The 23,157-nt window shown below is 40.5% G+C and overlaps 1 long non-coding RNA gene across 1 annotated transcript in view; it reads left to right on the forward strand.

The window, feature by feature from the left end:
* LOC119491528 overlaps nt 1-22,888 on the forward strand; it is a 36,152-nt gene extending 13,264 nt beyond the window's left edge. Inside the window, exons 3-4 of the long non-coding RNA XR_005207625.1 lie at nt 21,567-21,682; nt 22,825-22,888. This is a non-coding gene — a long non-coding RNA (uncharacterized LOC119491528). The remainder of the gene's footprint in view (nt 1-21,566; nt 21,683-22,824) is intronic.
* Nucleotides 22,889-23,157: the final 269 nt, after the last annotated feature.

Below are 23,157 nucleotides of genomic sequence, written 5' to 3' on the forward strand. Positions count from 1 at the left end.
ACTCTGCCTTTTTCAACCCAGCATGAACAACTGCTCTGTAATCATAAATCATTCACTACATTCTTCTAGATCAAAAAATCCATCCATCTTTTCAATTTTCAGTCTTTCTCTTTCTTTCTCTCTCTCCTTCTTGTTCTGGCTTTTTCTGAATTTAAGTCATTCTGTCCGCTCCAACCTACCATTATTTTCAACCTTGGGCATAGTTGTGGTAAATTTGAAGTGATGTCTGATGACTTTATACTGTACAGACATTGAAATTGTATGTTTATGTGAGAGGTTTATCAGAGTACATCTCGATTACTACAACCAGCCATGTCTCCTGGAAATGCTTTTCTTGTTTTTTTTGCCAATGATGTTTTGAGGGAAAATGTGCTGCCAGGATTATGTTCAGTGTTGGTTCATATTTTTTACAGTGAAGAAAGTTTTTGTACTGCACAAATCATAGGAAGGTGGTTGGGGGAAAGCCTGGTTTTGGTTCAGTGTTAATTAAGTAAACACAGCATGTGTCATGCTTCAAACCACTGTTGACTTTTTGAATATTTAAAGCAAGGCTCAAGAGTGCAACCATTTGAGTCGCATATGCAACCAAAAATCTGTCAAGTGCAACTAAACATTTTCATTGGTCGCACTGGTGCACCTGACATTTAGCAGGTCTGTCTCTGTGTGTGTGTATGTGTGAAACCGCGCCCTGTAGGCCTACTTCTCCTCCAGCGACTTCACAACCACAAAACATACCGGTAATTAAAAATTATGTGAACTATTGATTTTTTTTTCGTCAAAAAAAATGCCGCGTAGCCCTTTACACCTAAACTCACTATTGACGCGTCCAGGAGACCCACCCTGTTTTTCCCTGATAATGCCACATAGTGAACAACAAATGCGTGTTAAAATAAAACACTAGAAGAAAACTAGAAGAGCTAGTTAACAGGAGCTGCCATTGATTTACGTCATGAGGCATTTCATTCAGTAAGAATAAGTATTTTGTAATAGCGATGGTAAATTCTAAAGTTATCGTGATGTGTTCAAATGTAATCTTGTAAAATTTAGTTTTTGGCGAGAAACTTGAATAACTCCAGTTGTTTGAAGGAGATGTTTTCACAGCAATATAAAATAGATAATAAAGAGGGAATTATGAACAAAAAACAGTATGCAAATGGTAATAAAGGAATTTATGTTGAAGTACATGGGATTTATTGTTTTACTTTTGATTTTTACAGTGGTATCAAATTGGTATCGAGAATCGTGGATTTTCACTAGACTCCACAATTCCCCCCTTACCTTGACCAAGTGTTTGGAGTGCTTAAACATAACCATAAAACAACTTAATTATGCTTTAGTTGCTACGAGCTGATATTGTATTGAAAGAGCATACATTTTAGGAAAAATGTATGTTGTCAATGAGCGCTTTGTTCTGCTACTGGGTGGAAAACTACTGACATTGTGTGCAGCATGAAATCAGATTGCAGTTGCAATTATTGGCTGACTTTTTATTAAAACAACATGTATTTGTTTGGCTGTGCTGTAAACAAACACAGTGGCACTTCTGTTGTATTTCTGAAAAAGTAGTTGCTCAACAAGTGTTTCCTGTAGTTTTAAATTTTCTGAAAGAAAACCTAATTCAGATGGCATTACCTTTCTCTCAAATGCTGTTCAGATTAGTATATAAATGTAATTTTAAGGGTGGCTTCAGCAGTGTCATGTCTGTCCACAGCACTGCTTCAGCTCTCTTTAATTTAAATATATCCATTATTTATCGCACTGTAACAGAAAGGTTAACAGACCTCCCGTCATTGTGGATAGCCTTTTTGTTTGCTTAATTATAACAAATTATGTAGTTTGCAGCTCATTCTCTATCTCATTACGTCCTCATACTCATTTCCCTGTTTGCCTTAACAGTAGGTTATCCTTCCTCATACCTCCCCTGTCATTCACTGAGAAGAACACACTTATTCTGTTTATTCCTTCTCTCTCATTTAGCCGTCCGGCCATTCTGTGTAGCCATCTGTAGCCTAAAATGAATGTTTGCCCGGTGACTGCGTTGGCCAGCTGCTGCAGATGTCTCAGTGGGCCTATACATAGAGTCACTCTAGACTGAAAGGCCAATCTCCACGCTCAAATCAGCTCATCTAACTACACAAACACACACACACTGTGGAAATCAGTCAGGCCGCAAAATCCAGACAGATTTAAGGCTGCAATACAAACACACTATTCAAAAAACATGCCTGAGTGCATGCTAACATGGCCTGACACTTGATATGTTGTAACTCCGCTGTGCAGTCAAAGTGATGCATAAAATCCCTTTTTACATTGTAGTGTATCAAATGCCATAGTAACCTGATTGTTGTCATTAGTATTATGTTGACGCTGAGTGAGTTATAGTTGAGCTGGCGCTCTGTTAGCCACGGAAAACCTGAGTCCAACTGACACCTGACATCTGTTTAAACAGTGTTGTCATCAGGGTGCCTGCCTGCTGTTCCACCTGGGTCTGTGTGAATAACAATGGGCCTCATGAAAGAACATTTTCATATTCTTTTCTTAAACTTTTTCTTTCTTTTTTTCCTACCGTGGGCTCGTAGGAGTGTGCCACGTTAGATTCAGAAAACACTCTGATTTCAGATAACTGTGTAAATGACTCGTGTAAACAGGATGGATGCTGCCTGTACGTAAATGAGCGTGTGTTCATGAGAATTTTACCTTTTTTTTACAATTTTGAAATTGATTTCTTCATGCCAGAATTTATATATTTGCTTAATTTGAGTCTAGAAGGAAGTTGCTGCTTTTACTGTTGTAGTCTGAGTAACGTGACGTTATATCCGTTCAATTGTGAGTGATATGTAATAAATAATGCATGACAATGACTGATATATTTGACTTCAGGACATCTCAGACAACATATATGCTGAAAATCAAACATTTTTTGTATCAATTTAGATATTTTTAAAAATAAAAGTCCCTAGAAGTGTATGATTCAACTTCTTCTCATGGTCTAGTGTTAAAAAAGTTAACAAAAATCGCAATAAATTGTGATATCGAATCACAATACATATCGAATCGGCACCCAAGTATCGTGATAGTATCAAATCGGGAGATAGGTGGATCGTCCCAGCCCTACAGGTTGTACCAAACCTCTTATCTAAAACAATAACAGCCTGAGCAAGCAGCTGACTGTAGTGAGCATGTAATAGTTTGTGGAACAGAAACCAAAGGAAAACAGGACACTCCTACATGTTATTTAAGAAACATGGGTGGGATGCTATTTATAACAATATTATACTCGGTACGTTTCTGTTTTTGAATGGAGGTTTTGTTTTGTTTGATAGAGGTGGGACGCAGACAGAGAGCATTCAGGGCTTCAGGGGTCAGCTGGTGGGAGTGAGCGGCAGGTTGACGAATGGCACACAGCGTATCTGTGTCTCCGTCAAAGAGCCTTATTGATGAGTTGTGGAACGAAGATGCAGATAAACAGGAGGTGGCATTCTCTCATCCCGACATGTCACAGCACGGAAAGACTGTGTATTGTATGTCTGCCCTAATGCATTACTCTGTTCTTCCATCACCCCTACTGTTACATAACCCACCTCAAGCCCCACATTATGTACCATTCATCCACACACACACACACACACAGTCCACTGAACAATAGACTTGACAGATGCACGCAACCCACAAACTTTTGCAGATGAAAGCAGACGTGCTGCTCTTACTGTACGCATTTGCACATCATTTAAAATGTTCTCAGTGTTTGATAGTCTGTAAACAGACTTTGCTCAGACATTTATCCAATAACGGCACTCGCAGCTGCTTCGGACCCCACTGACTGGGGAGTGACTCAGACACTAGAAACACCCAGTAACATAAATATAGTAAGATAAACAGACCCGACAAGCTGCTGGATGAGGCCGCTGTGTTATATAAAGCCGGCGGCCTATTTAAGACATGCTGGCAAATGCAAATGCTGTCTCATCTCTGCACCTGGAAATAGACATGCAGCCACAGCAACTTACTACAAATAAAATATAGAAAAGAGGTCAGGAAAAAACAGCATAGTGAAGTTTTGTGTGTGTTTATATGTGGTCTGATGGAAAGTGGGCCGGGTCGGATGAGTGCCGTTTTATTGCCTGTTGATTGACAGGAGCCCCGGGGCCGCAGACACAGGGTATGACATAACTAGGGGATGTAGAAAGAGTAAATGATGGACACAATGGTGCAACTCCAGGCAAGACAACCCGAGCTCGGGGGTAAAAAAAAAAGGGGCGTTTGAAGAAAGGAGATAGAGGAAGGGGGGGGGAGGGAAGCAGACGAGAGGGAGGAACAGATAAAGAGGTGGGAGGTGAGGTAGAGTTAAGGAAAACAAAGTGTGGAAAGTCGGCTGGAGAGAGTTGAGAAGAAGAAGGAGAGGAGTGGGGGAGAGACATTATCATAAATCTTCTGTTAGCGAAGCAGTTACAGGCTGTAAAAACTGTCCCCGGGATGAATTGCTGTGAAATACACACTTCAGCCCCGTCAGTATCTCTGCAGCATTGACGTCAGAGTCTCTCAGTGAGAGGGAGAACAGTAAATATCAGGCCAGGTTTGAAAGAGGTTTGTGAGGATTAGGCCTAACAAAGGACACCTGCTTACTATGGCTGCTGCTACGAAAAGCTGTCAGACCACTTTACTGGAAGTCAAACACTCTCTCTCTCTCTCGCTCTCTCTCTCTCTCTCTCTCTCCATGAAGGGTTATTACGGTGAAACTAGTGGACTTTGTTCTACTATGGAGCAGAGGGAGCCCCTTCCAGCAGTATAGATAAGACCGGAGAGGCGATGTGTGTCAGTGTGATCATGGGAGCATGAAATAAAAACAGCACTGGAATGCCTGTATGTTATTTGTTTATTCAAGCCCACTGACACATACCTGAGCAGCCACAGAGGACGTTCAGGTGTGGTGACACAATTCAACCTGACCTGGTTAATGCACCCAACTATCTTTGACCTTACAAATTATACTGTACTGGGTGTGTGTATTATGGCTGGGACAATACACGTATCTCCCGATTCTATGCTATCACGATACTTTGGTGCTGATTCGATATGTATTGTGATTTTTATGTATTGCGATTCTACAAGTATTGCAATTAGATATTATGATCTATTGCGATTTTTGTTAATTTAAAGGTGAACCATACACTTCTAGGGACTTTTACTTATATCAAAATATCAAAATCACAGTAAAACTGTTTGATTTTCAGCATGTATGAAGTCAGATGTCCTGAAGTCAAATATATCAGTCATTTTTCCAGCAACCCAAAAATCAAAGAATAAAGACAATACAAATTAGTGGTATTTTCTTTTGAATTTAAAAGGGACATGTAATGTTTTATACTTTTGGTGAATATAATCCAACCAATCTTATTTCTTTATTTATATGTATTTTGTATATATACAGTTCCCTTTGTTAACTACTCATTTTGAAAACCAGACGTAAATCCATGATCAGTTCCGTCGGGGCCGTTTGAATGCATTTAACATAAACTCCAGTATATCGGTGCTCTCCAGGTGTAGCGTTGGCCCATTTGACCATGGAGATGCGAGTGACGGCTGGCTTGGTTACCACAATACGATAACGTTTCCTATCCATTACAAAGTTAGCATGCAGTTTTAGCCGTGATGTCTAGCTCTGCTTTTCCTGGCAATGTGTGAAACCCAAAGTGTTTCCATATTTTACTGTGTGTGTAGTGTTTACCACTTTGGATTTAAAATGTGAGGTTTGCAGGTCGTATCCACGCGGACGTCGCCTTACTCAGACTACAACAATAAAAGCGGTAACTTCCTTCTACCATACATGTAGGCACATAGGTGAATTGATTTCTTTTCCCACCCCTAGTGTGTATGTGCAAACAGGCCAAACCTAGAGCTAGAGTGACACAGGGGGTGATCTATGGGGGGTGTGAGGTGACCAAATCACTATTTTATAATCCCAAAGTCATGTGACGTTATAACACAATTAGAACAACACTCCCAAAAAAGGGGGGATGGATTCTCGCTGAAGAGACTGTGAGGATTATTTCAGAGGTCTGACATCGTGTCGGTCGCTGATCCTGGTTCAGACTAAAAAAGTCTGGACGTAGACTTACACATGATGGACAACCATCACCCTTTCACACTTGTCCCCCCCCGACTCCCAGAGGAGGAGAGTATGGGTGAGGAGAGAGATTACACACCCCTGCCGGGCCATTGAGGCCGAATAAGGGGCATGTCACACTGCTGAGAGCAGAGCCCCTTTAAACCCAATCTCAAGGGTTTATCCCACAGCTCAGGGCTTTAAACCACATATCAATCTTCATGCCAAATATCAGATTTAAGGCTATATAGGGCATACATATTACTGAGCACATATTTTTCATGTTTTTGGCTCTTATCTATCTGAAGTCTAAATGTCACAGTGCCAACTGGGTGAAGTCATAACAAGTCATTGAAGTTTTCATATCGAGTGATAAGAACTCAAATGTGTTACTATATTTGGGGTTTATTAAATAATAGCACTATAATATCTCTCTATGCTCCACATATCCTTCAGTCTGATGTTTGGCATAAACACTGACACATGCCTGATAGGAGCCAAAACAGCATCTCTGTTCAAAATATGGGTTTACTGAATATCAATAGAAGAACGTCTCGTATTTCTCCATCCCGCCGTCTCCCCGTTATCTCCCTCAAAACAAATAATCTCACCAGGCAATTTGTTTGCTGTGTCAGTGCACTGGTTGGAAAATAAAGATTTCGTCAGCACCTTCCCGTTTGCAACGTGACCTCCTCTTACGGGACACACAGGCTCTGCATTTCGTGGAAATCACACAAACACAGGCACGTGTTGACGGGCGCCCACGCAAACAGGGAGGCAGGGAGAGACAGATGCACGAGTGTTATTTCATTTGTTGCTGTTTGTTGTCGAGCAGCGAACTGAATCAGCATTGTTGTGGTTGTGCTCGGAGACCACCTAGAGTATACTGTCAGTTATGCAAGATGTTTAAAGTATTTTCACTCCCATCAGTTTGTTCAGATTCCTGACGTGTGATTGGAGCATTGATGATCCATTTGTGAGACTCAAATTTATTGACCTGATTCTTAAACTCAGGTCCATCATCCCCACAGATTGAGCGTGGGAACCCCCTGACAACTGGCTATCTCTGCTTCAGGCATCTGCCCTGTGCACCACTATCATATGTCACACATGTATGCAACATACATAACATATGCACATATATGAAACAACACACACACATACCATGTTCCCCCAGCTGCTGCGGGTCACTCGTTTTTGTCACTGTGACCCATGTCTTCTGTCGCTGGGGAGAAAACCAGAGCTGGTCTCAGGTTGCACTCCAACATCTGCCACCTTCGACGCACATCTTTCCCACACATCCTACATAAAAAAAAATGTTCTTCAAAAGTAAAAGTACCCAGGAAAACTTGACCAAAAGTGTATGGACAGCACCCAATTATACCCTTATGTGATTGTTGAGCATCTCATTCCAAAATCATGGTCATTAATATGCTGCTTTTCTACTTTTCTGAGAAGGATTCCCACTAGATCGTGGAGCCTGGCTGCAGGGATTGGCTCCCATTCAGCCACAAAAGCATTATTGATGTGGGTCACTGATGTTGGGCTCACAATTCATCCCAAAGGTGTTGGCTGACATTGAGGTCACAGCTCTGTGCAGGCCAGTGAAGTTCTGCCACACCAACTGGAAATATAATTTCATTATGGACCTGGCTTTTTGCTTTGAGTCATGTTGAAACAGGAAAGGGCTTTCCCCAAACTGTATTGGAGGCACACTATAGTCTAAAATATCTGTATAGTATCAAAATGTAAAGGGTAGCTTTCTATGTTTCAACCTGGACCCTATTTTCCCATGACTAATGGTGACAACAATTTCTGAAATTGGTCCAGTACAAATATAATATCAGTATCATGTGCAATACTACTTTTTACATTCTCATGTGCAATATCACTGTTCATTGTGTGCAATATTAATGTCCAACATGTGCAATATTACTTATTTTTCTGTTTGTTAGCTTACTTTACCTTTTTTATTTTACTTATCTTATCTTATTTACTCATTTTACTAAATGTATCTTACTTAATTGTCATTCTATTAGGCTCTGGTGCTAGAAATAGTACTTTTTTATTTTATACACTTGAACTTGTTTTAATTTTGTTGTATTTTTGAGCAGTCTCTGGCACAAGAATTTCCTTCGGGATTAATAAAGTTCTATCTTATCTTGTGGCAGCTGCCAATTCTCTGGTGCTTGCTGTTGTTTCCCTTTTCCCTGGTGTTTTTTTGGTTGAGTTGCTGAGTGATTAGAGGGTTATTCAGTTCACCTGTTGCGCAGGGTGTGGGGACTGGCTCTTAAATGATAGTTGAGAGCAGCTTGGTGCATTCCCCTCTTGGCCAATCAGGGTGTAACGACGCCCTTTCTGTAGGGCTTAAAAGAGGAGGGAAACTGCACACCCAGGGTCATTCTGATCTCTCCTTCACTCAATGCAACATGTGTTATCAGCTTTACCAGAAACTCTGGTCTGTTTTGGGCCCTTTTGGGATTCTGTGATCTTTGTGTTTTGTTTGTTGAGAGTGTTGACTCCTAGTTGGGGAAACAAGTTAAGTGCCAACCAATTGGGTTACCTGCACTGGGACGTTTAGGTACTATTTGTGCAAAGATCTGGCTTGCCTTACGATAGCCTAACGCCTGCAGGCTGTATTTTTGTATTCTATTCATTTGTTGATTTTCAATGAAACCCTTTATACCCATTTCTTTTAGTGTATTTTATTTGGGAAAACTTTAAAAGAGGGTAAAAGGAAAAACACAAACCAATATTTCAGTTTCCTTAATTGTTTGTTAATATAGAGGCATTTGTTCATTATTGAAGAGGCATTTGTTCATTATTATTATTAAGAAGGCATTTTATTTTATATTATTATGTGGATGGGAACTGTTTTTCAGTCTTCTGACTCAGTACCGCCACAATCTTATCTTATCTTATTGAGGGCGAGCGCTTTAGACGGCAGCTGCTGCAATATGGTGCTATTGGGGCAAGCTGACACCGTCATTTACGTCCTCTAAAAGTTCTTGTTTTTGCCACGACAGGCTCTGATTGTTATTATAAGTGTCTGACATTATGGAAAGAGTCTTGTTCCAACAAGAAGTCGGGTTCTGAAATCTGGCGAGGTGACGTGTTGCCGGTGGAATAGTGGAATACATCCATGGTGGAAATGCGAGTGCCAGCCAGGCAGAGTTTGTTGTGTTGGAGTACAGAAAGCGTAGCTTAGTGTTATCTAAAAGATTTTCAATGTTATGGCTGAATATTTAGATGATTTTGACAATGTGGGTGAGGTCTTTGAATTCGATGCCCGTATTCATTTGAGTATACGGATATTCAGAGAACGAGACTTGGACACAATAACAAACAGACCGGATCAAGAAAACATTTTATTTCTCTGTAGGGTCCTTTCCATAATGTTGTCTGACACTTATTAATAATAACAATCTGATTCAGTAGCAAAAACAACCACTTTTAATGGAAGCAACATTCAAATTAGAAATTGTTGTCCCCATTCGTCACTTAGACACAAAAACATGGGGAAATAGGCTCCAGGTTGAAAAATACTGAAGTTACCCTTTAAATTACTTAGTGCTTTTGGAAGTATTATTTGCTTTCTTGCCGAGATTTAGAGGAGAAGATTGATACCACCTCTCAGTCCGGCACATAACCCCCCATAAAACAACCATTTGTTGTTTTAACACTTCAGTTTCTGTACGGACTAAACAATCAAGATACAAACTTACAAACCAAGTGTATATACTTTTGGGTCCTTTAATCTATAGCAATCCTAAATTGCAAAGTAACTATAGCTGCCAAATAAAACTTGTGGACTAAAAAGCACTATTTGAAATGTAGTAGAGTAGCAGTATTAAGTAACATAAACTGGAAATACTATGTACAAGTACCTTTCAAACTGTCCTTAAGTACACTATTTGACCCTATTACCTCCCAGTGTGGTTGTGAGGATGAAGTCTTATCTCTCCGTATGCCTTTTTTTGTGTGTTGGAGAGTTTACTAGCACAAGACACAAAAGAGACCAAAACATTTATTAAGGGGGATTTTGAGGCTTGGCATGTTTACAAGCCGTCCTCATAAAAGAAAATCTAAATCGACTCTGCCTTAAATATGAGAGAAAAATATTAGAAACTTAATATCTCTCTGCTGTCAGACCGTTCCCCAAAATCCCCCTTGTTTTCCAAGAAAATCCCCATTGTGTTGATTTCCTAAAACAACCCCCCCCTCCCCTCCCCCCTTTAATTGGCTGAAACCAAATGTTTCGCTCACGGGGATTCATGTGATACGAGCCATTTAACCTCGTACACGATCATCATTACCTGCGTGTCTAAATGAGATGTTTGTGCGTAATGAAGAGCTCCGCCACACATCCTTACATAATCTTCTCTCTGTATCAGTGCCAGAAAATGTGTTAATCCACTCGGTGTAATTAAAGCAGCGGCGAGAGCAGCTCATTTAAAGGAGTTATCGCACAGCGGGAATCACTTTTTCTTTTTACTTTTTAGAGTTCATAGAAACCACAATTCAAACATCTGTGCTTATTTTTGAATGCACCTGACAAAAGTCTGAACGATTTCCTCCCCACCTTATCTTGGCATCAATTAATCAGTCTGTTACAGACACACACACACATACACACAGTCATGTGCTGATATGAATAGCCGCCATTGATGCGTTTCTCTTTGAGGCCTGCCCCCAGCGTGAGTGCTGTGCTGAGCAGGTAAGTGGTGGTGGGTAAACCGATCTACCCCTACACACACACACACACACACACACACACACACCGTTGCTATTGTTCCCCCCCTCCATGTTTTCCCATGTCTCCCTGCTTCCTGGGCCCCTGCACTACCTGCCGGCACATTCCTGCTCTATCAAATCTCTTTGTGTTCACGCTCTTTGTTGCTCTGTTTCCACTGTCACTCTTTCTTTATTACCCTCTTTGCCCGTTCCTCTCTTCCCCTTCGCATGTGTTATCTGTTATGCTCCGTCCACTGCTGACCTGCCACACTCAAACCAAACACAACATGGCCCCAACACGGTCAGGTCAACGTGACAGTATGCGTACTCTGATCAATATTATGATCATTGTGATGCATCATAAGACAATAACAATCATTTCTGCTCTTTCAGAAACCTTTATTGTATATTTTAGGACTATAAAAGCTTCTACAGCTTCTAACTCACTCATCTCATCTGCATTCTCCACGTGTAGCTGTAATGTAACTTGTAACTTTAAATCATATTATAACCCCGCCATAGCTTATTCCTCTGCCATACTGTAGAGCTCCTCATGTGTTACATACACATCAGTGAGTCCCACCATTGAACTGGGTGACATGTTCCTTTATTTTCAGAAATATGGTCACTGTAAATTATTGTGAATTAATCCCCCATACATCGTCCTGCTGCTCTACATAGTCACCAAAGCACCAAATGTGTATTAATCCACCGATGAAAATAGTTCCCAAATAATGCACTGCAGTTTTTACTCCTGTTTGAGAAAGGAAGGGTCTTAAGCAAATATTGAGCCTTTTCTTAAAGAAAATGAAACTATATATGTGTGACCCCGAGTTAGGGCTGGGCAATATGACAATATATATCATCAAAACGATATAAAATGTCTATCGTATATATTTTTCTATATCCTTTCTGTCGCGATATAGACTAGGCCTGTATTTATTTTATTTTTTTTCTCTATAATTTTACTTAAAAACTGTTCTTAAAATGAGAAAATACTCAACTTTTCTTTTGTCAAGTATTATATCACACAGGAGTATACAGAAATAGGCTTTACCATGTGGTTATTTTATATAGACTATTTTTATTTATTGAATCAACTAGAAAACATGCTATATAGTGATATATATCGTTGTCGAGATATGAAATGACCTATATCGAGATGAAAGATTTTGGCCATATCGCCCAGCCCTACCCCGATTTATGGCTGCAGTAACCAATAGGCAAAAGACGATGTAAGGAAGTCAGAGAGTATCAAGAGACAGATTCATTGGTTTTGGTCTTTTCATGAGATTTGTTGACAATACGAAAACATAGAATACCACCAGCCTTATGCTTTAAGTGCCAAAAGCTGTTGGTGGAGGTGTTTGAATGCTTTAGGCCATTGACTACAAATTGTGTTACTTTACATTCATGTTAGTACATTTCCAAAGCGTATAAGCCTGAAGACGTATGGTAAACAATATGTTTTCCAGAAGATAAATCCATACAATAAAGTGAGAAAAACACTGATTGAATCCCAGATGCCAAAAAAGCCTGCTCACAACAATACGCCTGTAACAATAATGTAGCATAAAATAATGGTGAAACGTGAATGGCTGCCAGTGGCTACAGTAACGATGTGTCGGCACAATCTAGCAGCTTTATTGGGGCGCCTTCCTGCCCGAGTGAATGCCCTGGGACTATTATTTGGTTGGTGATAAAGGGGAGATTTACAACCCAGGGACAGAATCAGTCTATCTTCACTCCATCAGTCCTTTTACTCGCTCCTGCACTAATGTTATCACTTCACCCTCTAGCAGCAACCGCACTTCAATCAGTGAGGTCCTTCATCTCTCAGATCATACCGTTTGGCAAAATCACACAAATCAGGTAAGACCCCACCCTCAGGTGTGGTAAGAGAGATACAAGCGTCGGGACAAGTATTCTCCCAGATGTGAGTGTTTACTGTTTCTCTGTCCGTCCTCTGGTCATTTAGTGAAGCACTTAGTGACCCCCGACACCCATTCACAAAGTTTAAAGCCCCTTTCACCCCTCCTTCACAGTTTTTTTTCCCCATCCTCTGCTCAACTCCAACCCATCCACCGCCACCACCACCATGTCTCTGATCTTCTTCCCCTTCCCTAACCCACTATAATGATGTCCACTGAAGTCTTAGCCCCACACCCCTCAGCCGTCCCATCCCCAGGGGGCCCCCTTAGAGCCTGACTGGGTGGTCCCCTCCCCCTACACCAATCCAACCCCCCTCTTTAGGGTCAGAAGTCAGAGGTGAACCCCGACAGTGTGTGGGAAACGTGCTGTGCCGTGTGCTGCGTTGGGCCAGGCGGGGAAGAGAGGAAGGCGTTCAGGCTGCCCCGTTTCCTCCCTGGACCCTACTAGAGCTCTTTAATGGGGCTCCTGGGGTCAGCGGGACAGAGAAACACAGGCGTGGTGCTGGTGTTGGTTACAGTTTTGATTTATTGGACCAATTTCTTCTCCAAACGTGAGCTTGTTTGGGTTGAGAGGGAGGCAGAGCAGACTGGCTTAGGCTGAGGGGATCAGGAGAGACGCCGTACAGGAGGATGTGGGGAGATTGTGTGTGTGCTCGTCTCTGTTCATGCGCTCATGTGTATGAATGTGTCTGATGTCTGTATAATGTGTGTGTGGCAACCTAGATCCCTTGCTGAGTGTGCGTTAACTTGAAGCATTTATTAGGGACCGTCTAGCCAGTGCCGTGTCAGAGGAGCTTAAAGTGATTTATTTGAATGGCTAGTGGGAGCTGGTTATTTTACTGGCAAATTGCTGTGTATTTTAGAAATGATGGCCTTGATTCTGTCCAGTGGAGGATAACAAGCCTCAATGCCTGCCAGGCACTGGAAAATCTGCGATAATAACAGCTCCGGACAGCTAACTGAGATGATATGATCCCACCTTTAAAATATTTCTAAAAAACACAAATAGACGGACTCCAGCTGGAGGCACGGATGTATGTAAATGTTTAAATATCCCACCCAAACTCTCTGACACACACGTACCAACACTCAAATCCATGCATGTGTGAGTATGATACGATATTACAACAATAATACAGTAATATGAAAAACTTTATTGATAAACTTTAAAAGCTTTTCAGGATAATGTCTTATAGGCACTTTAAGTATTAACAGAGGTTCATTTTCTGGATTTTGAATCAAAGTGTTGCATATATTCACAGCTTAAATACTACGGTATGGGATGGCTGAAAAACATTGTAAATATATACACCAGCAGTAAACGAGACAGTGTGTGGGAGTTTTTCACCCTTAAAGGCCGTTACACACTGGGGGTGTGATGAATAAACAACACAACAATGCAAAATACTTGCCTGCGAATATTGCATATCTAGGGCTTTTATTGTGAAAGGTAAGAACGGAAGGATGTTTGCCGTCCTGGTTTGGACTACAGAGCCTCAGTGTTGTTGTTATATAAATAAAGGCGCAACTCAACCCGTTCCGCACAACATGATTGGTTGATGCCTTTATTTGCGGTGGGGAAACTCAGAAAATCGACTTTTTTGCTGCATAATATTCACATTCTGTGTGAAAGTATTCATGACAAAAAGAACAGTTTCGAAAAAATATATTGACGTGCTAATTAAATTGAATATTACGTGGCGGAAAAGCAATGTAATTTTTTTCAGAATGATCTTTCGCACCGCAAATAAAGGCATCAACCACTTGCGTTGTGCGGAATGGGTTGAGTTGCGCCTATATTTATGAAACAATAACACAGAGGCTCTGTAGTTCGAACCAGGACAGCAAACTTTATTACTTCACAATAAAAGCCCTAGACCTATAATATTCAAATCTGGTTTTCTGGTCCATACGGTTGAGTCACTTCAGTTCTCGCATGCTAATTTAAAACATATAAAACTATGAGCAGCTGCTCTCAGCACAGAAGCTCACTACTCCAGGCAATGTTTTGCTGCCATCCCAGGTAACAACATATTACTTATAAGAACTGGATAAGTTGTTGTTGTATATCTAGGTGCTCTATTGTATTAGCATGGGAGTCTACTTTCTGCCCTCCAGCAGTTAATGCGTGTGTGCACACACTCCCACAACCGCACACAAGTATACCTATACACATACTTATTATTGCAAAACACATGCCCTCATTCAAAATCCATATGTGCTGATAGATTTGTGTTTTGTCTCAATCACACACACACAAAAGGAGCATTTATGGGAGTGAAGCTCCACTCCTCCCGCTCTGCAGGTTTGTTTTCAGGAGAACAGCCCTCCAGTGAAATCTTTCATTTATAGTATTTCATCACTTCTTCCCAACACGTGAGGAACATGCATTGTGTTGAGAAGAGTGCTGTGTAATGTGTTGATGGCTCTATTTTTTGCTCTGTTTTGTGGATGATGTGATGTGTTTCCATAAAAGTCGTTGACACTAAAAAAAGATTGTAGCAACCCAATAAAGTAGAACAGGTGTCCCAGAGTGAGAGATCAGATGTTCACTATCATTTTACCTATGAACTAAACATATGAGGGGAGGCTGGAAAGATTCGGTTCAGCAGTTTAGTTTCTGAAATCTGTATAGCCAAACCACTGTATGCTTTCATATTGAAAAGTATTATAAATCTTCAGTGATGTCATTATAGGTTTAGCTCATTTTGATTGAATACCTAAATAAATGGTAGAATTTGTAAATTAAAACAGTTTTACAAAATTAAAGGAAATTACATGGGCATTCCTCAAATTGCATTTAGATTTCTACCAGGACTGTCAATCGATTAAAATATTTAATCGCGATTAATCGCATGATTGTCCATAGTTAATCGCAATTAATCACATTTTCTGTTCAAAATGTAGCTTAAAGGGAGATTTGTCAAGTTTTGAATACTCTTATCAACATGGGAGTGGGCAAATATGCTTGCTTTATGCAAATGTATGTATATATTTATTATTGGAAATCAATTAACAACACAAAACAATGACAGATATTGTCCAGAAACCCTCACAGGTACTGCATTTAACATAAAAATATGCCCACATCATAACATGGCAAACTCAAGCCCAACAGGCAACAACAGCTGTCAGTGTGTCAGTGTGCTGAATTGACTATGACTATGTCATTTTCATTCACATATCTTGAGGTCAGGGGTCAAGGGACCTCTTTGAAAATGGCCAGTACAGTTTTTCCTTGCTAAAATTTAGCACAAGTTTGGAGCTTTATTTAACCTCCTTCGTGACAAGCTAGCCAGTATCTTCACTCTAGCTTTAAAACTGAGCCCGCTACAACCTCTGAAAGATCAATTGCATTAATGCGTTAAAGAAACTAGTGAAACAAATTTGCGTTAACGCATTATTATTGTGTTAACTTTGACAGCCCTAATTAAAATACTATCTTTGTGAACTGCAATTTATTTCTACATGTTCAAATTCAGGTTACAACCAACTACAATTCTTGTAACACTTTTGTCTCATTAAATATCAATTAATGAACTGGTTTGTCCCTTTGCAAGGCTCTTAAGGCCTTCCATATTTACTCAGTTCTTACGACCATTTGTCCAACGGAGTTGAATCCAGATAAAACCTCGGAGACAAACGCAATCTGTGGAAGCCCAGAGTAAACTTCCTGAGTTTCTCTTCACTGTTAAAACCCACAACAACAAACACTTAAAATAGCGTGATGTTATTCGAGACTCCTGGCAGCTCTCCTCAGTCACGTGTGCAGTGTTGTTTTGTGGGCTTGAACTTTAGTCACTTCAACAAAATGTCTATTTCAATTCCCAACTTTCTCCTTTACTCTTTCACACCTAAAAGCATCTCATAACATCATCATAGCACACAATAAAAAGTTTGAGTGGAGCTTTTTAAGAAGACAGATTTTTTTATTTTGCTGTTTATGTGGGAACTAGGTATGAGATGTGTGTGTGTGTGTGTGTGTGTGTGTGAGAGAGAGAGAGAGAGAGCGAGAGGAAATGACATCATGGAAAGTGAGTGCTGTGCAAACAGAGGCTGCAGCCCCCAGGTGGGCTCTATGATTAAGAGATTACAGAGGAAATGAAAGAGCTTCATGCACGCGCACACACACACTTGCATACCCATGTACCCATGCAATAACTAACCCAAGCCTTTAGTGTGTATGGATGTCTAGAAAGTAGTGGAAGTTGTGTGTGAGTCAGCGTGTGTCTTGAAGGTAGAGGAAGTTAGGTCACCGGGGTTGCCTGTCCTGTCCTGGCCGGCAGCCACTCGCAGCTCTGAGTCAAGAACGGACAGAGCTGATTCAGCATGGCTACGGGCAAACAAACCCCAAATAAGCCTCCTCCCACCTCCATTCATCCACACATCAAGAACGATGCCGTCTCCACTCGACTTTCCTAAGACTTTAATTTCATTTTTCGCCCTTGTCAGTTAAATTTCACCTGAGAGCTCCACCCAGACCTGACATTTTCCACCTGAGCAACTTTGTTCCATAGTATGAAGATGAATCAGCTTCATGTGCTGTGTTGCTATTAGTTACATGTGTGGTGATCAAAGAGAAGCGCTAACACAGTTTCCACTGCAATCACAACATCAGAGCGATATTTGGCTCGGCAACTAATCAATACCACATTTACACGGGGAAAGTAATTGTGCTTTCGTTGAAAAGTTTTACAGGCGAAGAAGCGGGCATCTTGTGAGGTATACGCTCCACATGTCGTCCATATGTTCTCATATTGTTTACTGTAAGGTAAAGTCACACTTTAAGCAGAGAAACAACAAAAGGTTCTCATCTCTGCAGCTGCTGGACGCGGGAACGTGAGCAGCAGCTCTGCACCGCTGAAGCCTCCTGCTGAGAGATCCCAGCGGAGGTTATTTGTTTCTGACTTGAGGGGGAGGAGTGGGGAACGGGGGAGTGGGTGTTCTGGTGGGTGATCTTTGCCTAAAGGTCTGCTTTTGTCTCAAGTGATGAGCAGGTTAATCAGGAATGAAGTGTGTGAAACTCATGGAGAGAAGTGGATGAAAGTAGTGCAGAGTGGTAAAATCCAGAGGGCAACCTCCGGGTCTGAGAAGTGAAGCCAATGCTGAAGTGTCTTAAACTAGCATTCTTTCTAATAGCCAGCAGGGGGCGACTCCTCTGGCTGCAAAAACAAGTCTGATTGTATAGAAGTCTATGAGAAAATGAGCCTACTTCTCACTTGATTTATTACCTCAGTAAACATTGTAAACATGAGTTTATGGTCTCAATCGATAGTTTCAAGTCTTCTTAAATACAGCATGATGTTCATTTAGTAAATTATGGTCCCATTTAGAGTCAAATAGACCATAAAGCAGGGTATACTTTAGGGCATGGCTACTTTGTGATTGACAGGTCGCTACCACGGCGTTGTCTGGTCTGGGAGTTGTCTGTGTTTTCATCTTCCAACTTTAACCCTTTCACAGTGTGCTTTCAGTTCATGAATGTTAATTATAACATTTTGGTCGCCTAGAAATGTCATATTGAGCATTCGATTGTACTTAGCTCCAGCCCCTCGTGTCACTTCTAGTTGCAAAAAAAACAAGATGGTGACGTCGATTATGCCGTCTTGAGGCTTCAAAAAGGCAGTCCACAAACAAATGGGTGACGTCACGGTGACTACGTCCACTTCTTATATACAGTGGTAAAATCATAGCGGGATTGAGTGGATTATAACAAGATGCATATTTACGCTTATGTGAGGCATTGTTGTCATAGTAACTAAATAAGGAATTGGCTGAATTGCCAGTTTCCCAAGTGAGCTCAAAAGGACTCCTGACCCCCCTACTCAGCCTCAAAACTTTGTCACCTCCACAAAAGGCAATCCCCGTGCTCCATTGTGTTTTGTTCAGGCCCCTGGAGGCGAGCCACTCAGAGCAGTGTGGCCAGCTAATTTAACCCTGGGCCTCTAAAGGCCTACTGTTGGACCACAGGGTTTAACTCTATTAACTGAGAGTCCTTTGAGGCAGTCACGTCAGCCATGGCCCTTCAAGGAAATTACTCTTTATGAAATTATTCAGGGAGATGATGACAGAGAGGCTAAAGACACAGGGGGGGATGCTTCGGGGGGACACACGTTTAGCCAAGTCAGTTTAGCCTTTTAATTAAACCAAGATGACACGTGTGTGGCTAATGTTTGCAGTGGGGACATGAGGCAGAGAGAGAGACAATGAAAAGGTAGTTAAAGAGAGGAGGTTCAGCAAAAACACAGAGGCACACTTTGAGAGGACATAAGGACAGAGCTCCAGCTTCAAAAGCAGAGGACAAACGTATCATCACCACCTCACCACAAAGCTGACCTCAAAGAAGTGATCCATCATATTATATGATTTAGTTTAGACTGTTTTATTCTAGAGACCTACTTCTGTCCCAGTCTGAAGTCTCATTCACTGTTAAAAAAAACACATCGAGGCAAAACTAAAAATTTAGCCTCCGTGCCACTGTTTAAGTGAGTTGATTTATGTCATTTGTTGGCCAAATTGAATCTCCAGCAAGAGAGTTAGTGTCTAGCATGATAGTGTTTTAGAGTTTGTTCATGTGGGAGATAGATATGAGTGAAACACATAATTGAGAATAGGACATGTACAGTATATAGAGTCATACTTTATTGCACTTTGATATCTATTCATCTGATAGGTCTACTGGCAAGAATATAACACAGTTTGTCATCTACACGCTACACAGTGACACAGTACACACTCCTCTGCGTGAGAAGAAAGGAAAAGAGAAGAATAAAGAGAACGACAGTGTGAGGCGGGGCTGAGTTTGGGTTTGGAGCTTTTCGAGGGGATGTGGGATGACAACACAATTAGAGGAGCTTAAGGGAGGGCAGGGAGGGGATGAGGGTGAACCACACTCACCTGCACGAGCGGTCTGACCAAAGCACAGGTGTTGCACACCTGGGCCTCGGGTGTCCCCGTCAGCCATATAGATTAACCCGTCTAACTGAGGTCAATGAGCCTCTCTCCTGTTACAAATAGACAGGGTTTTTTTGTGAGGTGGAATTAGGACACATTAGCAGGTTCGGGCTACTGACAGCACCTCTTAAGTTCACAGATGTATTACATTTAAGGCAAAATAATGTCAATTATTCTGTTTTTGGGTTGTTTTTTTTTGGATAATCCATTTATCATGTAGTCTGTGGATAGTGAAAAATGGCCTTCAAAATGTCCCTGTAATGGGAACCCAAGGTGATGTCTTCAAATTGCATGTTTTGTCTGAACAACAGTCCAAAACCAAAGATATTCAATTTACAATGATACAAAACTGTTGAAAGCAGCAAATCCTCACATTTAAAAAAGCTGGAGCAAGCATTTAATCGGCATTCTTGCTCGCTAATCGACTAATCTATTGTTGTTTCAGCACTAATTCTATGCTGAACGGACTACTTTGCACATTTAGTTGTATTCGATTTCATTATTTTGTAACATTACAATACCACACACTGTTTTAACCATATTATTTGTGCGCTGGTTTAGAATTAGGATGAATAATGCCTCTAAATGAGACACAAAGATGATGTGCACAGACGTCTCTTTGAGTTGTGGATGTATGGGTGTTGCGGTCAGTGATGTCATCCATCATAGCCTCTGACATCATACTCAGGGGGCGACTGTTTTGTCTCACTGACACTTCGCTGCAGGGCCAGCCAAAGGCAAGCATGAACTTGCAAATGAACGCCACAACTTGTAGAAGGACTCCTGATTGCATACATACGTTTGGACCGTTCCACTGACCTAGATTGTGCCTGTAGTCCTGGTCTATACTTTATTTCTATCAACTTCAGTTTGGGGTCTGTTTTAGCAACATGTGTTCACAGTTTTTAAGAATTCACTACATAATTATCCCTTCATGCAGGGATTTGTATATCATTTGTATTTATTTCATACAATGCAAATTGTCTTTACATAGAAAATGACAGAATTATATGTGTATGGAGAGGATACATTCTCAGGCTTTCTGACAGGTATGACAGGAAGGGGAAAGAGAGCCATATGTTTGTGCCTGAGGGAGGTATATGAGAACGTGAGAGATAAACTCTGAGACGGGCGAGTTAGTGGCAAAGAAAGCAATTCAGGGAAGGAAAAGATAACATCAAAGGCGTAGATTGAATGACTAATAATTAGTTTGTTTTTGCACATAGATACTATATATGTATAGTGAGAGATGGGTAATGAGGCTTTGAGGGAAGCAGGGATTTCCTCCCACCTCTACACACACACAGATACAATGTAAAGGAAAGAGCCTTTTCTTCCCAGCAAGCATCAGCCTTTGTGTTCGTGCAGTCTGGCATGCCCCTTGATGTTTTCTGGAGGGGTCTTTTCACTAAAGCGTGTGTTGAAAGATGAACCGACAGTCACATTTGCAGAATCCCCCTAAATGAAGAAATATGAGTTCTTGTTATTTGCAGTGCCGGAGCTGAAAAGAGAACAAGCACTGACAGTCAGCTATAGAAGAGGGGAGATGTGGCGCCTCTGGCTCCTCTTTCACTTTTTTAACCCTCGGGGGACCTGCAAGATGATCCTCACAGCAGATCTGTATGAATTCCTCACACTGTGAATGACATCACGCAAAGATTCCTTAACAAGTCACATCCAGTGAAAGCAGATGATAAGACCTTCCATATGTCAATATGTGTCATAACACAAGGCAAAAGACTGTGATTGATTATTTTAATGAGGCCAAGAAGAAGATAGAAACACATCAGGGCATGTTGATTGAAATATTGTGTGGTAATGTTTTTTTTTTCTTATGATTTCAGCAAATAACGATGATTCCAATCTTTTACGCAACCGACTGACATGTGAAAATAATAATTTGATGTGACCTTCTAAGAAGAATGCATGTTTTGAACAACAGGAATCAGTAACATGCTGGGTAAGACATTGTTACATTGTGTTCTTTCAGGATGTATACCGTATTCACTCTTCTTCATTGTTCCCTCCTTCCTTCCCGCAGCAGATAATTCTCTCACCACAACTAAAGTCTTCTACGTTGCTCATTTGAACTTTCATGTCTTATTTTGACATAAAAGATATTAGCTTGTGAATTTTAGTATGAGTATCAATAAAAAGTTAAGGAACAAATAAAAGAATATGCCAGATATATTAACCCTTAAGAAACAGTAGTATACTTCAAGTTTATTTTATGAAGTATACTTAAGCAAAGTTTGAGTATATATTTCCCAAGTATACTTTATGTAGTAAGTATACTAATATCAATGTACTAGTAGTATACTTGTAAGTGTACTACTTTAATACTTCTTGGGACTAAATTTGCCCACTTTTTAGTTAATTAAAGTATACTTTTAAATATACTTAAAGAGTAAGAATAGTAAACTTTCAGTACACAACTAGTTTACACCTAAGTTTTATTTTGTACTACAACTATACTATAAGTATGCTGATAGTTTACTAATTTTATACTAATAGCTCACTTTATAGTTTATGAAAGTGCATTTTAAAGTTTACTCCCAGTAAAATACTGGTTAAATCATTTTTTATACTGCAAGTATACTTGTAGCATACTTTTTAGCAGAGACGGAGACTCGAATCTGCGACTCAAGAATACTTAATCTCAATCAAAAGATTAAATTCAAGTATGCCTATAAGCCAAATATACTTAGACTTTTTCTCTATGCTTGTCAGTATGAGCCAAGTATACTTACGTATGCTTTTGTTAAGTATATTTCTAAGTACATAAAAAGTGAACTGAAAGTATACTCTCTTATTATTAAGTTTTAAAGAAGTATACTAATAGCACATTTGAATAAACTTCTTTTTGGTAAAGGAAGCTAAATGGTATAGCCATCATTTATTTTATTATTTGCTTTTTCTACTACTGTATTTGTCAATGTAATTTGTGAAAAAGGGCATTTTGTTTTAGTCAAGTCTAGTTTGAATATGTTTCTTTTACACATTTTACTTCCAAGTGAAAAAAAAAAATAATTGCAGCACAAAAAACAAACATGAAACCTTCTTGTTGACCTCAAACAACATTTGGCTCTTTTTCTCCTTCAGGCTGTGGTGTGTGTGTGAAAAGCGGAAGGACAGAACAGAAGTGGTGGCGTGGAGGTGAAGAGAGGTGAGTTTGAGCACTGACAGTAGAAGATGTATGGAGGAAGAGGCTGCTGGGGTTTAGATAACGATCTGCCACTGGAGAGGTCAGCTGGATTCTTTCCGTTACCACAGCCGGTCCGGTCCTCTGATCTCCTCTGACCACATCTCTAACTGAAATGACCTCTTTCTCACTGAAAACTATATTTGTTGAAGAACCTAAAAAGCATGCATGCATTTAGTCTAACCTTATAGAAATACAGCTCAACAGCAGCACAAACTACGGCCTCGAAAACG

This window comes from Sebastes umbrosus, chromosome 7 (assembly GCF_015220745.1).
Source record: "Sebastes umbrosus isolate fSebUmb1 chromosome 7, fSebUmb1.pri, whole genome shotgun sequence".
NCBI classification, from domain to species: Eukaryota; Metazoa; Chordata; class Actinopteri; order Perciformes; family Sebastidae; genus Sebastes; species Sebastes umbrosus.